This window comes from Melospiza georgiana, chromosome 3 (assembly GCF_028018845.1).
Source record: "Melospiza georgiana isolate bMelGeo1 chromosome 3, bMelGeo1.pri, whole genome shotgun sequence".
Taxonomy (NCBI): Eukaryota; Metazoa; Chordata; class Aves; order Passeriformes; family Passerellidae; genus Melospiza; species Melospiza georgiana.
Genome location: NC_080432.1, coordinates 58,845,472 through 58,864,663, shown reverse-complemented (window position 1 = coordinate 58,864,663; position 19,192 = coordinate 58,845,472).

Genomic DNA, 19,192 nt, shown 5'->3' with positions numbered 1-19,192 from the left:
GAACTCTGCTTAAGTGGCGCCATCAGAGTGCTTAGAAAGGAAGTCAATAGCTTTTGCATCAGCAACATGGTCTGTGATACTGGAAACCTGTTCTGGTGCTTGGCATGGATAAAGGGCACTGAAGGGGAGTTGATGCAGATAAGACTGAGGTAACTTTGCACAGCAAACTCACACCACTCAGAGCATGCAAGTACATGCCTTTCCATCTAGAGTTCACAACATTTGCTATATTTTCTGTGGAGGATAGAGACTTGCAGGTCAGCACTGTTAAACAACATTGTTTTTCTTTTCTCCACTCCAATTGAGAGGGAAGTGCTTTTTCCATAGGCAGCTTTTTCTGTGATCCAGGGCTTTTCCATCTAAAACATGGGTCACTGCAGTGCAACATTATAAAGTGTGAAATGGAAAACGGGGCAAATGGTGGAAACTGCTTGATACATGAAGTTTAGTGGAAAAACTGGACAGGTCCATGGTCTTCAATTGCTACTGATTTCTAATCCTCAGATTTTTGGGTGGCATGCAGGAATATTCACTGTGAATGTCATACTGCTTTGAAAAGCCCTATCTTCTTTTAGACAATCTTCTTCTCTTGTCATCTTAAGAAGGCTGCAGAGCCAAATTAATGAGGAAATTACTAGCTGTTGAGAATTAGGACAGCAGCTAAAACATCTGAAAATCTGACCTGAAAGTGAAGAACTGTAAAACAGGCTAGAAAAAAGGCTGAGAGATTTGTTTGAGAGTGCCTACTACTTTGATTACATCTATGAAATGTTGATTTAGGTGACATTATAATTATAAAAATATGCAGTTAATTTATATAGTGCATGTAAAACACTAAAAAATTAAATAACAGAGAAAATGACCTCAGGTTGTCACAGAGGAGGTTTGGATTAGACATTGGGACAAATTTTTTCATGTAAGGAATTGGATTAGGCTGCTCAGGGAAGTGATGGAATAACAATCCCTGGAAGTGTTCAGAAACCATGTAGATGTGGCACTTTGAGGCATGGTTTAGTGGTGAACATGGTGGTGGTGGTAGGTTAACAGCTGCACTTGGAGATTTTAAAGGTCTTTTCTGACCTTGAAAATTCTATGATTGTCTGAAATTTTGTTCTTAAATATCCTTAAAAAAATGATTTTTATTATTACAATAATTTTCCATTGAAGTGACATTATTCTTCTAATATTACCTCCTAAAAATAGATAAAATACACACATGGATGTACTGGTTTTAAAATGCTAGTTATTGAAGTATGAATATTGAAAATTTGTTTAGGAAAAATTTAATATTTTAGCCTGTAGATATGTCTTAAGTATTAATATATGTCACAAACTGTACAGCAGGTTATTGAATTTGATCATTGGTGATTAATCTTAAAATGTCTTTCAGGTCTTAAATTCATTATGTATTCCTAATCTGTCTGGGATATTCAATACTAGATTTAATTTGGGAATACTTGTTATCTCAGACCATACCCACCATCGTTCAGCATAACCTTTTCCTTCAAGTCCAGAAACCACACCTTGGGCAGACAATTAAGGATTTGTCCAGAGGCACATAATAATGGTGATTTCCAGGGCATGGGCTTAAAGGAAAGAAGAAGAAGCAGTAAAATGTGTATGTGTTGGTTTGCTATGCAGTCCAACCAAATGACACTAAAATAACTGTGTCCCTCAGATTGTATTCTATTAGGTGCAAGTGTAAAAAACATTTTAAATAGTGTTTTTAAGAAATGTGAGTCAAATAAATGTAACACAGACAACAAAAAAACCAGACATTTCAGTGCACAATGCTTACCTCTATTAGCACAAACAGGTATTCCACATTCCTCAGGTGTCTGTGTACATAGGGGACATTCCTCCATTTCATCAGTGCACTTCTTTGTCTATGTTTCCACAAAATCATTAGAGCTCAATGAATGATGCATAAGCTTTGGGTTCCTAACCCATTTTTCTAAGTTAGTTTAAAAAAGACAACAGCCAATACTATAACAAAACAATGAGTATTTCCCCTTGCTGATATATGTTGAGGATTTGGATGCTATATTTAATACACTGCATCTATTTCTAATGTTCCTTGTATGTCTATGTGGTCTAAGTGAAACAAAGAGTCAGAAATCATATTTTCCCTTTCTACTAGCATTATTAAACAGAATTATTTTACTTTTACCACCAAGTCTCATGAAAATTTTCTGTGCCCCAATTGCTAATACACTTGGATGCTTTAGAGATATCAAAGAAGGACATGTCTTCTGGTGTAAATCTAATAGATACATAGTGCTGATGAGTTTCTATTGTATTCTAATTAGGTCTAATTAGGAAACATCTGTTCTTGTATATCCAGATCAAGTGGATAACTTTGTTTTATTCTGTAGTGATGGCTGTTGATTTCCATCTCCCTTAGGATCCGTTCCATAAAGATGTCATCCAGGTTTTTAAGGAATCTTCTGGCCTGGGTTGTACTAGCTGTGTAATGCTCCCAGTTAATTTCTGGGAAGTTGCAGTCCCCCATACGGACAAGGGCAACTCATTTGGAAGCATTCCCTAGTTCCACAAAGAACAAATCACCCTGGCTAGGAGGTCTGTGATAGACTCCCAGGATGACATCTGCATTATTTGTTTGCCCCTTAATTCTTACCCAGAGGCTCTGACCTGAGCCGCTGCCAGCTGTGAGCTCCGTACATTCTAACACTTCTATTACATACAGTGCCTCCCCTCTGCCTCTTCTGCCCTGCCTACCCTTCCTAAAGAGCCTGCAACCACCTGACAGGGCACTCTAGTCTCAGGACTCATCCCACCAGGGCTCACCTACAGCTATTGATGCCTTGGAGTGGCTACTTAAAACAGAGGCTAGACAGAGTTAAGATAATAAAGTGAGTATTTATTAAAGGCCTTCAATAGATACATCTTGGGCAGTCAAAAGCCTTCCAGAGGCTACACCCAAGATGGATGATGGTCATGAGGTTCTCAGACAGGAGTAAGTTTTGTCTGTTTGCAGATCGGGGGTCAATTCTCCAATTACAGCTTCAAGTAATGAAATCATATTCCCCCAGTTTTCCCTACCCGATTCACTTTTGTTTATACTTTTTAGAGTCTGAGGCTGTGAGGGTGACCTTGGTTCACAAGCCTGGAAGGATTGTTTTGTCTGACCAAACTGTGAAGAGAGCTTACTAATACTCTATATGGACTTCAGAGTTATACACGAATGCAGTATAGGATGTGAAAAATATAAAAGCTAAAACCTTAAGGAGTCACAAGGGTGCTAAATCTCTGGTACTGGGGCAGAGACTCGAGCTCCTCTTGTTTGTTCCTCACACTGCATGCACCAGTGTAGAAACTGAAGAGGTGACTGAAATGGTGCCTCTTGCAAAGCTCAGGTTTTTTTTTCCTGCTCAAATAACAATACCTTTTATTTTTGTTGTATATGAATACATTTTTCATTTGTATGTCTTTTTCCTGCAGCATTATTCACTACTATAAATTCAAAAAGTACTAGATGTGTGCATAATTTGCACACTCTTTACAGGATTTCTGAAGTACAGACACCATATATTCTGGAAATTGCACACTCTCTCATTTCTTATGCTTTGTCTAGATTATTCACAGTAATGAACACCTGACCTTTGTGAACATAGTTTATCTTTCTTAAAACACTATTTTTAAACCCTCAGAATCTTTTCATTGCAGGAGCATGAAGTCAAAGAGAAGCAAAAATAATGATAAAAATTCTCTTCATCGGTATGTAATGTAGTTTCTAAACTAGTTTTTCTTTGCCTTTTTTTGTTGATGGAACTTTTATTTCATAAAAGTTTAAATGGCTATAGTTCTGTGTTAGACATTTCTGTGCCACAGCTGAACATTAGTCCTAAGTCAGAATTTAGGTTATTAATTTTTTTGTATTTGTGAAAGGTATGACTCAAGTAGTATAGTATTTGGTACTAACAGGTAGTAGACTAGTCTTCAGACTACTTATCAGACTAGTTTTTCTAGTTTCCAGAAAAACTAGTCATCAGTCACAACACAGTGTTTTTAGCTTTTCTGTATTTTTCTTCGTTCTTCTAGGAAAGCATCAGTGATATCGTAAACTTTTCATTTGCTTTTCTTCAGATTCTTCATGCAGCAAGTTCCTCAAACACATTTAGTAACAGTTGAAAACTTTATTTGGTTTTATTTATTTTAAATAAAAATAATGGGTTTTCATCTGAGATTAATAATAGTCAATATTGGAAGACCAAGGCTGGCAAAGCTAAAATGCTCCCTAAGTAATATTTATGATTTGATGAAGTTACTTTTAGGCTGATAGGATCAAAGAAAGCACAGTATGGGGTGTACAAGTCAATCTAACTTAACTAACATATTGTAGCAGGGCAAACATGATTAGGCATTTGGAAGTAAAACATATTGATGAAAAACGAAGACTCAGGGTCCTGTGTGTAGTCAGATCCAAAAAAACAAGTTCAGTAATTAGGTTATCTATCTTGATTTGAACTAATTAAATCTCATTCTCCATTTATTTGTGTCCCACATTTTTCACATGTCCCCATGCATTTTTCCCTTCTCTTCCTTTGTTTTCCAGGATTGCTCCTACTACCACCTTATTTTATGCTACTTGCCTCCAATGTTTTCCTAATGCACCTTCTCTATAATGGACCAACCATCTGACTATACATAACTCCTGTCTCAAAGCAGTTGCTGCTTCTAATTCTCCAATGACCCATTCTCATTTCTCAGTAAAGAAAACCTCATTTTAACTACCCATCACACTTCCATGTTACTCACATATCTGACAAGTGAAATATTCTCTTAGAGGTACATAATGTCCTCAATTTTTCTGCTCCTGACACTATTTTAATGAAAACTGTTCAGAGTTATTCTGTTCATGACCTCCACATGTAAAATGAGCTTTGCTCTGATTGACTGTGCCTGAGGAACTGAGCAGTGTCAGCCAGTGTATGAGGCCCATGAGACAAGCACATATGCTGTGCATGCCCACTCAAGCCTTGTAGTTATCACTCATGACATATTGGCCACAAAATAAGAGAATCCTGACCTCTTTACTATCTCCTTGCATTGCTGCCAGCTCTCCAAAAGCCAACAACCTGTTGCTGAAGTCTGCTGTGGACTTGCAGCTTTGTGGTGTTATATGGCCATTTAAGAATTAGACCTCGTTCTTTGCCCAGAGTATTCAGATAAAATGAAACCAGCTAAAAGGTACAGCAGGCAAAGAAATGCTGAGAGGGCAGAAGATTATTAAAAGAAACAAATTGAGTAGCTAGCGTACAAATAAAAATGTGTCAGAGCAATGAAGTCAGTGTTCTGACAGATTATTTGAACTTCCCTTGCCCTCCATCTCATTAGAGTATTCAAAAATGAAGAAAGCAAACTGTAGAATATTTCAACAGCATAAACAGCTTCCACTTTCAGGACTTGTTTATATTAGAGAAAGCATCATTTGAGCAATCTAGATCACAAAAACAATTCTGAAGAGGCTTCATACACAAAGGCATTCTATGTTCCATTAAACTTCTTGCTCATATTTTTTTCATTTTAAAACTGAAAGGAAATGCTTGAAATAAACCGCAAGTCAAGTTTTGCAAGTGAGCAAATAAAAATGCAAAGATGCAATAATTCTCTTGTTTTTTATATTTTGTTTCAGGAATCTAACATTAATAGCAGCAAACTGTTTTATTTCAGTCAATAACTGAAAGGGCTTCCAAAATGCCAGGGCCAGTGGCAGTAGAGGGAAAGCCAAAAGGAGATGAGGAGAAAGGAAGGTAAAATATAATCTCTTATATTTGTGTAAAATTTCTCTATATTCATACAGTTCTTACAATGTTCTTAGTTCCAGATATATATTGTCATTCTACGTCTGGTGATATTTTCCTTACAGTCTTTCTAAAAATTAGCAAAAAATACAGAATTCACGGAAGATTATAATCTTTTGAACAATTGAATATTGATTTTCCTGCAGGCAAAGGAACAAATTTGGGCTTCATTTGTTAACCTCAGATGAGTTAATGACTCTCAAGATGCCTAACAGATGCATCTGCTGCAGAATCTGTCAGCTATTCCCTTTCTAGGCAAGAGTTCTACCTGTGGGAGGCTATTGACAGCTGTCACCTCAATATAGGCCATCATAAGCCTATCTCTCTTGTGATCTCTGGGTTTTCTCCAAGAATCCCTCAGCTGCAACTGAAGATCTGCCTTCTCAACCTCCTTCCTGTGCCCCAGCCACACCTGTAGAAGCACTGCTCCATTCCTAAGATTCGTTAGATTTTTGCAGCCTTCATTTTTTTCCTGTGAAGAGAATCCTTGGGGTGACATGCAATGAGAAGAATCTTTAAGTTCCAAGTTTTCTAATTGCATGTTTGAGCTGAGTTTGAAAGTATAAGTAAAATTGGAAGGTATCAATGGTAAAAAAATAACAGTAAACCAACCTAAAATGTTTAATTATTTTTCATACAAGAGAAACTATCACAGTTTTGGAGGATAAGCAATGCTATCTGTATAAAAAGTTCTCTGCCAATTTTAATAGTATTTTTATATCCTAATTCTCATTTTTTGAAGCTTTAGAAAAAACAAGTAACAATTCACAACTACACTGGTAGAGATGAGTTTAATTTTGTATTACAAACCCTTATGACTTACCAGATCATCCAACAGTTCATGTTTTGCAGTTCAGTGTATGGTCTGTTTATAGGTCTCAGCAAGACCAGAATAAACAAATCAATTTCTTACATTACAGTGCCTAATCCTTCCTTCAATATCACCACATAAATTATCCAAAATAAAGCATGAAATTAATGCAGGAAGCTGCTCACAATCAGAGTAACGTTTCCTAACAGTCATAACGATTTCACTCCCATTTCATAAATCAGAAAACTTCATTGAGGAAGACTAAGGAAGACCTTGAACTCAGGGATGATCAAGGAGAACCTCACCCCAGGTCCTTTCTCTCACCAGGCTTGGTTATATTAATTCTGTCAGATAAAGCACAGATCAAGCCAGACCACAAGGCAGTTGTCTCATGGTTGACATCTGGCTTTTTTTTTTTGGCAGTCTCCTCTGCAGTGACTGAAATGTTTAGTCTAATGGCTATTTTCTGCACTAATTCTGGCAAAGCCACTGTAATTATGGCTGGGTACAGAGCCAGTCTATGTCCCTACCTGGTTCCTGGTGGCTGCAACTCAGGGAGCAGCAGCATCTCTACCCCATAAAGGCTGCAACCTCTTCCCTCCAGGAGAGCAGAGAGAGAGGGACAAAGTCAAAATCTGAGACCTCATTTATCAGTGGGATTTGGTGTCCTATTTAGTTGCTCACAGCTGGTACTGGCAGTGGAACATATGTGCATACAGCCAACATTTGTGCTTCCTTGTTCTTTTACACATTATTGTAAATTGTGTCTTAATGATTTATTGTGCTTCCAAAAAAATAGAAACACACTTCACAGAAAAATAGGAACATTTAGCACATCTGACTAATATAAAAGTTCCCTGCTAAGCCACAGAGTTCATTTAACACTCAGAGACAGCTAATAGAAATGGTTCCCATAGGAATCGTTTTGCTATAGAATTTGTACATAAAAACCCCAGAGAAATGGCTCATGACTATAATAAAAAATATTTATATATTAAATTAAAATCTCGGACGTTTTAAAATCTGTGACTTAATTATCATTGTTGATGTAATCTATTTTTCACTTCAAGAAAAAATGAGTTTCTTTTCCAGCCTCCAAAATTATTCTACTTCTAATGTATATGACTGTGAATGCACATGATAATTTATAGTCTGATTTAAAAAATCTGATTTTTTCTATATTTTTGCATATGGGGAATAATTTTAAAATAATATTAGGAAAGTGATACATGTTGCATGTAAAGGCCCTCTTTGTTACAGTATTCAGTGTTTTATATCTAAGGATCTTAATATGTAAGTAAAATGTTATCTCAGTTTTACAGGTCAGGAAGTGAACAAAAGGAGGTCAAACAAGCCAATGTCACCATCAAGATTGGAAGTCATGGGCCTTGGACTGTTTTAATGATCAAACATTCCTGTATGTAATTTTTGTCTCCCAGTTTTCTCGAATCTTTGTAACTGTCTGAAGAAAGAGAAGGTAATATTGGCAACTGAGCACTTTGAATTGCCCAGCCCCAGCTATGTGAGGTAAAATGTCTAATACAACAGTGACAGAACTGCATCTGTCAAGAACATGACTGAGCTTGGCCACTTTTCCTTGATAAAAAATACTACACTGTTAATAGCAATGGCAGCAGCTCAAACCTTTTCCTTCTACTCTTGTATCTTTGTGTTCCAAATTTATTAAAATATGGTGGTATGTAAGTACTGTGTTATGCATTATGTTATTCTTTTCCTTAAATACTGTTCCCTTGAAAGGTACCATTTAAGAGGAAATGCTGGACTAAATGCACCCACCTCTACATTTTCCTGTCTGGAATTAAAATACTCTGGGTTAATGGTGTTATTTAGTTGAGTGTTAGGAAACTGAGAGCAGAGCAAAACAAGAGGGAATTCAGCTGGAGGCAGTAACTAGGAGGCTGCACATCACTGCAGTGTGTCCTGGCTGCAGAGAGGGTGAAGATTCACACCCTCTGGGCACAGCTAATTGCTCTTCTAGACCATCATTGCACATCATTGCGCTTTTCTGGGGGGAAGGAAAAATGATCACACCCCTGAAAATGTGTCATTATGCCTCTCTCTTCACTAGGAAGGTTGTTAGGATCAGCCCTACAGACCCTGCCCTCACCATCCATCCCTTACCCTGAGCTGCGGCTCCAAGCCGTGGTGCAGAAATGCAGAGAACAGGGAATTGACGGAATTGATGCGGTGCTCAGAGACGGTGATGGTGCAAGAGAATAAATACCACAGGGAATCCAGGCAGGGGAGAACCCCAGGGCAGCTCAGCTGAAGGGAGCCAAGTGGAGCTGAGCAGAGCCAGGTGGAGCAGTCCATGCAGTGGTGCTGGTAGGAGCCACATGGGATCGAGCCCAGCATCCAAAATGACAGCACAGAGCCAAAACGGAAGGGTTCCCAAGCCCTGCACAGCAGAGCAGCAGTGCAGTGTGGCACAGACAAAGCAGCTTTAGCAGTCTGACATTGTTTTCTGTTGTGTTGGGCTCAGGGATGGGAGGAGGTGGCAGCAAGGAGCAGTCTCCACCCTGTCTTTGACCCAGGGGATCACCTGGACCTATGGGGAGGTTCTGCCATCTTGTATTTGTCCCAGCAGTCATGCAGAGGTGTTAAACATCTTTTGTGTGTAAAGCACCTTCCCTTCTTCAATACCTTTGTTATTGCATTGCTGCTGTTACTGCACTTTTTTTTATTCCACTGCTTTTTGCTTTCAGTAAGTTGAAAAAAGGAAAAAAATAAGATTAATAAATTTCCAGTACCCTTCCCATTGCGTCTCGTTAGAAAAACCCCTAACAACAACAACAAAAACTCCGAATTCTCTATAGCCAATATAATTGATAAGAAAATAATTGGATATAGAAAAAGCATGAGATAAGCTCAAGAACATAGACAGGGACAGAAGAAGTAATGATAGAGTTATGCCAATAAGGCTTTGCTGGGCATGATCATTCATTCTCAGTCAATAATAGAGTGCTACTTCTAGCTGTCAATCAATTGAGAAACAAAAGTTTCCAGTTTAGACAAAAATCATGACTGTCAAAGTAACTGAAAAGACAGTTTTAATAGTTCAGCCTTGCCACAGAGCCAAACACAGCAGTTCTAATCTCAGTGAAATTTTTTGAGGTTTCCTTCAAAGCAAAGTGCGCATTTTCCATTGCTAATTACACGGTAGTTCCTCTTATTCAAACTGCTTATGCCTTTCCACCTTGTTCTCTATTATTGTCTTCAGCTGGCAACCATAACTTCTTTACCAGAACTTTAAGCTCCCTTTTTGGATGCTTCATTAATTATGTCTCAACTCTGCCTTCAATAATGATTGATATGCATCTTACTGTCACAGGAAAGGATAATTTTTAGCATAGAACAAATATAAGCACAGATGTGCTGTCATAGTCAACATAGAAACTTTATTCCTATTGTGCCATCCCATCTTTTCTCTGCTGAAAGACTAATTTTTGCATCAGGGTGAAAATTGCATTTCTGTGAAAAAAATAAAAAACAGCTCTCCATCTCCAACCTCTTTCTTAGAGCTCTAGCTCTCTGCAAACAACAGGGAAATAGAAGGACTCCTTAAATCATGGAAGGACAAGGTTTGCAAGATTATGTATCAATTCCCAAAAATTGCTAACATCTGCATCTCTCAATCTATTAGGTTCCAATCATAATCTTATCAATTAGGTGCAATCTTAGGGTCTCGACTTTAAGAAAGTATCTCGGACTCATAAATTATGGATATTTCTAATAGTAAATGTATGACACGTCCTGTTGTCAAAGTCAGTGCTATGAATCTTTTCTTTTATCTGTTTTCACCTTTTATATGCTTTTGAATGTGTGAATACAAGGATATGCTGTAGCTTCCTTCTCCTTAAGAGATGTAGAAAACAAAAAAGAATTACTCAAATACATATTTACTCATATGTAAGGTGATCAATGAGGAAGAAGTCATGGAAGTGAGTCTGCAAGTGTATTGAACAACTACAGTCCCTAAGTAAAACCACTTCTGCAGATGCTCTTCAAATTCTTTCCTTTGTCTCTAACATGTCTAGACAGCTAGATTCAGAAGCTTTGGAAGGCTGCTCACAGAGAAAAAGATAAGGGCATTCACCTGGGAAAACTGCTGCTCAGCTACAGTGGATAATTGTTATAAAATATTTAAACATGTTCTGACACCTAAATAAGTGCTCTAACCCTTGTGCAGGCCTTTTGTTCTTTCTTCTTGGTCCAATTAATATTCAATTATTTCAATTAGAGTGGAAGACTTTTTACTCCCTTTAGTCAGAGGAAGAAATTAAACGTAAAATTTTTTACGCATTCTGGCTGAATGTGTTAACCACAGAAAAGATTGCTTACCATAGCCAGTTCCTCAGGCTGTGCTGCGTAAATGGGATCTGAGGACCAGTCCTGGACAATGTTTCAGGTTGAAAATCCCAGTTGGGAAGTATTACTTCTGGCTCTCTCGAGCAGCTGAATTACAAGATCCTGACATTTGATTTCTTCACAATTTGTTTCTCAGCTGTTTGGGGATTCCTCTAGAGCCTAGATTTCTAATTAAAGGCTGGATTTACAGAGATGTAGCATGGCTGAGAAGAAAATTATTTAATTCTGGATGCTTTCTTGCCCACAGCCTTTCATGGACTTCCTCTTTGGTGAGATAATATTTTCCCGGGAGTGAGATCTGGACCCTTGACCTCCAAGGGAGCACCCCTGGCAGCATATGTGGCACACATGAGCCAGTGGGTGCCACAATTCCTCCAGCCCATAAGGAAGTTTCTGCCTCAAATGACAACCCAGTTGAGCAACTGTGGAGAAAAGGCCTCTCAACAGAATCTCTTAGGCTGAGATCCTATTCTAAGCATTCCCCATTGAGGATGTTGGCATGACAAGTGTAGAGTAAAAAAGGAACCTTGACAAGACTATATGGAAATCCAGCACAGACTTGTCTTCAAGGGCAATTTGTGTCCTACTGCTATAAGCACATGAAGGAAAGTAGTTTGAGGAAGGAGAAATGGCCTGGAGGTGTAAGGGCAGTCAAGACAGACAAACCCTGGTAGATTTGTTCCCACTCTTCCCACCGCAGTGGTCTTCCACACAAATGAATAGCAGCACACACATACCTGTCTAGGTCATAAAAAACTTTCTAAAACTCTAAGGTGTGCAAATACATGGCAGTAGAAGTACTAGAAGTCTTGGGTAATGGGTGCATCAGAGAGGCCAGCTTGTCACACAGCACAGGACAGTGACTAAACAAGGGGTGTCCTTAGGCATTCAGGCTAGCACTCAGCTTAGGTATGGTGCAGACAGTCAGCAGATGAACTAATGATCTATCCTGCGGATGTAAAAATAAACTCTTCCGCAATAAAAGTGTCATCATGTAACAGAGGCTGGCATCAATTGAAATGGAAGAAACATAAATAAAAGGGAAATAAGAAAGAAAACATGTTACATGATTTATTCATGTGCTGTAAAAAGTGAGAGATCAGAGAAGACAATAAAGGCATAGGTTACCATTTCTCCTTTCAGTAATTTTACAGAACTTTATTTTGAAATTCTATATATGTAAACTAGTTTCTGTAATAAAAACACTTGGTAACTCTGTTTTCTAAATAACTGCACATAATGAACTCTGCACTGAAGACAAAATCTGAGCAGGGCATATGTTCAAACTTTAGTGGAATTTCAAATAGGCAAGAACATGAGAAACCTGATAAAGATTACATAGACTATACATTACGGACAAAACATTTTATGCCTCTGTCTCTTAGCAAACATGTTACTACACGTATCGTTGGTTTTCAGATTTCTTTTGATTAACACTGTAAAATTTGCATCTCTTTAGCCAGTTATATTGGACAGATCAGAGCAACTGGATTCAGGCCCTATATTGGATTTCTTTAGTCTTATTTTCATTTTTGTAACTAGACAAACTTGATAAACAGGTGCATTTACCATGAAAGAGATTTTTCCATTGTATGGTAATAGAAGCTGTCAGTTTTTAGGGTAAGTCCTTTATCTCTCAATGTTCACTTCAACATTTCCTGTAATGAAAAAGTCTGAATTGTTATTACCTGACACTGTTTGACAAGAAAGTACAAACATGAATTACTGAAACACCATTCAAAGTATCCCATTTCTTCAACTTTATTACACACCACTTTCTCATATTTCTGTACCACTCACTCCCATTATCTGATTGTTGGAGTAGAAAAATGACAACTGATAAGTTTTATGGAGTATTTTAAAATTGAATATTTTCATGGAGTATTATAAAATAGGAAGTGGAAGAACAGAATAAAGAAATGTTATAATTTGTTTATGTAATGAAAACTGTTGGTAATCAGGCTTAAGACAGACCAAGACTCAGTTTCCCTCCTGTGACTCATGCAAGCATAGTGGAGGTGACCTAAAATTTACTGTTTCTCCTGCAGTTTAAAACAAAAGCAATGTTCCAAAGGCTGACAGCACTGTTCAAAGGCTGAGATACAATACATGTGAGAGGGGCCATAAATATCACAGTCACTTAGAGAAGAGATCTGAACTGAGCTGAGGAGGATTTGAGAGTCAAAGATATTTGGAAAAACCACTTCTCCTTCTGTTTAGATGAACTCTCACATACATCAGCATTGGAGGCAGACACCTATGCCTGGCTTTCTTCAGTGTCTTTCTCCAGACCTTTCCCTGGAGAACATGAAGTCATCCAGCCTCTTATTAAGTTCCTGTAAAGTGTTATAGCCCTGTTAAGTAGTCAGAATCTTGTTTCAAGCTTCTTTGTGACAATATATTCACAATGTAGGGATCAAAGATCCTAATTTGCCTAGGTTTTCAGGATGAGAGGATGTAAGGACTCTCTCAGAATAAATAGAGACAGAGAGATGATCTAAGAAAACTATTAAATCATATGTAAAGCAAGTAATCACTAGGAGAAGATGAGCATTCCTTAAATCTGAGATGCTTATAGAAAACCTCATACCTCAAGTTGAGTGGTGTGAAAATCAGCAGAAACTTTAACAAAACCATTTGGAAGAAAATTTTTTACCATGGGTACTTTAGGGGGAGAGACCCCTAATCAGAACACAAACTTATGAAAAAAAATGAAAAAGCTGTAACTTAATAAATGATAGAAAGTTTTAACAACTGAGGCACTACAAATACAGATCAAATGGATACTGTCAAAAGATATAGCTAATATAAGCCAATGCTGAAAAGAAGAGCACTTTTTTCATGGTGAAGCTTTTGATAACAGCCTATTCTTCAGTTCTGTTCATCTCCCACATCTCTTTTTGGTTTTAATCTAGCTGAGAAGGACTTGAAGCTTTCTCATTCTAAGGAAGATAAGTAATAAATGTGCATTGCCATAAACTGAGAATCAACGAGCAATACAAAGGTGAGAGGCAGGGAAAAATGTAATTTTTGCTCGACAATAATCATCAATGAAACAAGTCTGGTAGGAGATATCCAGATATATGGAAGGATCTGTTTTCTTAGCATAATAATCAATTGGGTTCATGATCCAGTTTTTAACACCAACAGTTTATCAAATTTTAAATAATCATGCATAAGATAATGTTGGAGTCTATAGCAAGAGCAGTTAAGACTCACAGGGATCATGAAAGTAATGTCCTTGAAGAAACAGGAATATCATTGGTGGAGGGTATATGCTTATTTGAAAAACTAACAAGACCAAAGGACACTGTGAACTTAGTCCTAGGAATCAAGCCAGGTAAAATAAGTAATATTAAACCTGGCTGGAATTCAGAATCTGATCTGTATTATCAAACTAAAAGTCCTTTGGAGTGTTTAATGGAAGGTATCATTTATAAGACATTTGAAAAGCCGGCTGAAGTGAAGTTGGTTCAGAGGTTTGGATGCAAAAATTTTGAAAACATGCAGAACTTTTCAAAACCACGGGTTGGTGCTCCTACATTTTGTACAAAATTCACAGCTGATTAATAATTTGCAGAAAATCCACGTAGCTGTGATCAGTGGGAGATCATACCATCCACCAAACCACTGTTCTGCCTATCATGGACAGAAAAATATTGTTTAAAAGTATTCCATCACATGAAATAGTGGAAAATAAAGAGTGGAAAAAACACAGAAAAGTGTCTGTCACTGTACAAAGCCAAGAATTTAATGGATCAGTTTACAGACTCGCATGCAGTGTATTAACAATCTGACATTGAGATAAGGGCATAAGCATTTTCCTGTTTGTGTTGAGTAGGTGTCTTAAAAGTTTTTTGAGTTCTTGATGTTGTAAAACTGACTTTGAAATGTTTATGCACAACTTTGCATATAAAGCATGTTTTTTAACAGAAGAGTGAACCCCTGTATATGAATTTTATTGGCAGCTGGCTTCTTGGGTGCTGTATCTGCATCATGGTCTCTTGCAAATTAATTTCTCTCTTTTTCTCTGCTATGCTTCTGAAAAATTAGTCACCTATTAAAATGAAGTTTGGAAGAGTGCCTTATTTTTGCACAGTGCTTCTTCTGTGGTTATTTAAACAATAAAAATAATTTTTAAAAAATTGTAAGTAGTTATAGAAATGTGAATTATAGCAAAATTTATTTTCATAAGCACAGGAATCTATGAAGATATTGATTTTAAAACTTGGTCTTGTGATGTCTGTCCAATTAATCACTTAGAAAGATATCACCAACCATGTTTTGGAAGCTAAATACAAAAAAGGTTTGCAAATATGATCATATATGCTGAAAATAAATGGCTTTTTAGAATTGTGTTAAAAATTTAAATCCAATTTTTAAGAACCCAAAATATAAGAACCCAATCTCCCTCAGCTGTCACCATAAGGTAAATGTTCAGGAGACCAACAATATAAACATGACATTTTCTAAAATCAGATTGGATAGTAGAGGTAGGGATTCAAGGCATGAAATTTGAGAGATAGATACTTTTTGAAAAAAAATTAATAAAATTCTCATAATGTTTTATTTTTTTACCAGGGTGTTTGGAGTGTTTAGTTTATATTAACAGTACCATTTTTGATGCAGTAATCTGTGATTGGCATGAGGGTAGAGTTTAACTTCACCTGGTAATTTTTCAGATTGGAACAGCTCTTCATGAGAAAACCCCTTTGTAAAGCAAGTTTCTGTTTGCTTTTCCTAGGTTTTTATTAAAAGTCTTGTGGCAGGCAGATGACTCTGCAGCTGTACAAAAACATTTAGACTCTTGATTACAGTCAATAATTTGCTATAAGGAAATCTGCAGAATGGGAGATATTAATGTGATAATTTGAAAATGGATATACTATGATCATGCCAGCGACGATTTAGAGTCAAAGGCATCAAATAAGATAATAGAGCTAAGCCAAGTGTGACTAAGTGGGATTGAACATAGTAGAATGACAACCTAATAACTTTTGAAAGACATAAAATCTATGATAAACAGAGCAATCAGCCAAATAATAAATAAGAACAACCAATAAACATTCTTCTAACCAGAATGTAATGAGATTTTGGGTTTTTTTGCGATGAGAATGCCATTGGATGTGACTGAAGTGAATGTGAGAGTGGTCAGAGTAAGTTGATCAAACACTGTGCTCTTGATGTAAGGTTACTGCTACAAAGAACATATTTTCTTGTTTTGCACACGATATCAAAATTAAAGTGCAACTGGTATTAAGAGTTATTTACCCAAATATTTCTTTCTCAATACCCCATCATCTGTCTTTTTTGTGGATATTTTAGTCTTTCCTGAATTTGGAGCATTGTTCAGTAATCCTCATCTTGGACCCATGTACAAGGGTTGAAGGTAATCCTGCTCTACTCCTGGATCTAATTAATGGGTAGTTGAAGAACTGATCTGATTTTATGGAGAAAGGAAAGCAAACACTCAGGTAAAACTCTGACCTAACTGTAAACTATTTGCTACTGCAAAAATACAATATTTACATTTTCAAACCAGGAGAAAAATATGAGTAAGAAACAAAACAGAAGATAAGAATACATACATAGATATGACAATGATGAAGACCAAAGAGGTAAAAAGTGTTACCTCTGATATAGCTTTATCCTCCAAGAAGCTAAGGAACCATGGTATGATTAAGATAATATGATAATTTAGAGTCATCTTGTTCACCAGCCTTTTGCTATTGGAAATGTGCAGTAATTTTCCACTGGCACATGGGGAAGGTGAGACAGAAGAGAATGTGCCTTGCAGGAGGGAATTGGTTTAGATATTTATTAAAAGCACTACTTTTATGACTAGTGGAGAAGTCTAAAATGAAATCTGACCAGGAGAAACTGGTAGTAAACTAACTAGTTACTGCAGAACTGGGAAGTAATTCTGCTCCTATTCAGGGGTCAAGATCTGCTTCTGTGATTGAAGAAATTTTTTTAAGTTAATGTATCTGTGGGCAAAGGAAAATAATGTCTGAGTTATAGTAGTTACTTTTCAAAGCAGAGGTATGCTCTCAACAAAAAAGAGCAGCTTTTCTTTGACTTAGGACAGAGGTTGAAAATTTTAACTTTCTTCAGTTGTAAAAGATGGGAGTATGGGCAACTGTGCTATAGTAGGAACTTTCAGGAGTCAGGAAAGAAGTGTGAACCATATTTACTGAAACTAATAACTTAGGGATACTTTGAGCAACATCTCTATGTATTTAGCATAATAAGCATAATAAGAAAAGGAGTTTGGTTTCAAAGACAAGAAATATCTGAAGCCAGGCTGCTGTTTTTACTAGTCCTCCATCCCATTGAGTTACAGAAATAAGAAAAGATAGATGTCAATTTTATTGTGTTTGCGATATAACAGTGGTTCTATTTCCAAATTTGTGCCAAGGATCAATAAGGGAGACATTTTGTTTATTGGACTTAGATTTTGAGATTGGTCTTCAAGTGCTCACATGGAACCAGGGGAGCAGTTACTTTGTGGATCTAAATGAATAACTGAATTTCAAGGTGACCTACAGATCCATAACACCAAAAGCACAGCTAATGATAGAAGTCAATGTTCATGCATTCTGGAAAAAATGAGCGTGTTGTCTTTTTTTTTTTTTTTGGTGACCTATTTTTGAGGGCAAGATATTTCAGTATAAAGTGGATTCTACCTACCAAGAAGATAATTTTCTTCCTGGTCTTTTATGAGCAAATGTTGACCATAATAAGGAAGGGAGAATTAGAGAATAAGACCTTAAAGTTCACTGCTTGCTGGTGCCTCTGTAATATTGAAGTCCTATTAGATCATGTTCCATCTATCTTTTCTTTCTCCTAAGAAACTCAATGCTATTTTTCTTCCTTTTTTTCTTTCTTAATTGTAAACCAAATCTGATTGATAATGTGTTTCCTGTAAATGATAAAAAGCGTTAAGGAAATTTGTGAGTAGCTTTATTTGCTTTCTCCTAGAGCATTTCTTATGATGGTTTGTTTTAGCAGTCATATCCATTGATGGGTAACTAACAGAATGTGGGTAAAAGTAAATTGCCTTAATCTTCTGTTTTCATGGGGGATGGAAATTACTTTTGCTATGTGCTTCTTCTTCTGAAAGAAGGGAATAATGAGTGTAAGGCAGAAACTCAAAGTGAATGATGTCTTTTATACTTATTGCTGCTGTGAGGTATGGTGCAGTTGCCTTATCCCTGTGGCTTCCATACAGCATTCCACTGTTTTGCAGATGTTCCTTCTTGCTTTCTGGAGAGGTAAGTCCTAATTTTTTTTCTGAGCTAAATCAAATTTAAGCTTTTCCTGAGTAAAAAAGTGCAGATGTTATAGAGAATAACTTTCATACTCATTTGTGGGCTATTACCTTTTAGCAAAGCTCTTTTTGTTTCATTTCAGAGTCATTGCGGGGTGGAGATATTTTCAGCCCCCTCAAGAAAAATACATAATGCCATGTAAGCCTAGGATAGATATGGTCTCATCTGGCAGAGGCACCAAGTATGGATTGAAAAGCATGTTTGCAGACATGTATACATGGAGAAAGTGAATGAAAAAACTGAAGGCAATAAAGTTAAGACTACCTATATATTAGCTACAAATTTACCACTAATGGGGTTACATGCAATACATGGATCATCCTCACCTTACTGTGAGGATTTTCCTGCCATTTGATGAATTTCTAATTTAATCACTGCAAATTAGCGGAGAAAAAGAAAATTTCATCTTTCTGGTAGACCTATTCTTTCAGGAGATTTCTGTCTTTTGCTAATTAGTCTCACAGGATGTCGTGGGCCATGAAAAAAATTGTAGCAGCACTTCTAATTGCACAAATTTTTTCCTGATTTGTCAAGATGGAAAAATACCAGAATACACCCCCTGGATTTTCATTCCTTGAAATTGTTATGTGTTTGCAGGATAGATGGATCCAAGCCCAAGCCAGGGCTCTAAGCCCAAACTCCTGCCTAAGGCTTCAGCCCCAAGGGTAGACACACAAGTTTTATTGACTCAAATGCTGAGCTCTCCTGTGTGTGCATGGCCATCTTGAGACCTGACACCTCTGGCCTCTCTCCTTGGCCAGAGAACACCAAAGCAGGACCATGTTGGGCAGGGATTGCTGCACTGTCTTCAGGAAGCCTTTGCTTTTGAGATTTTC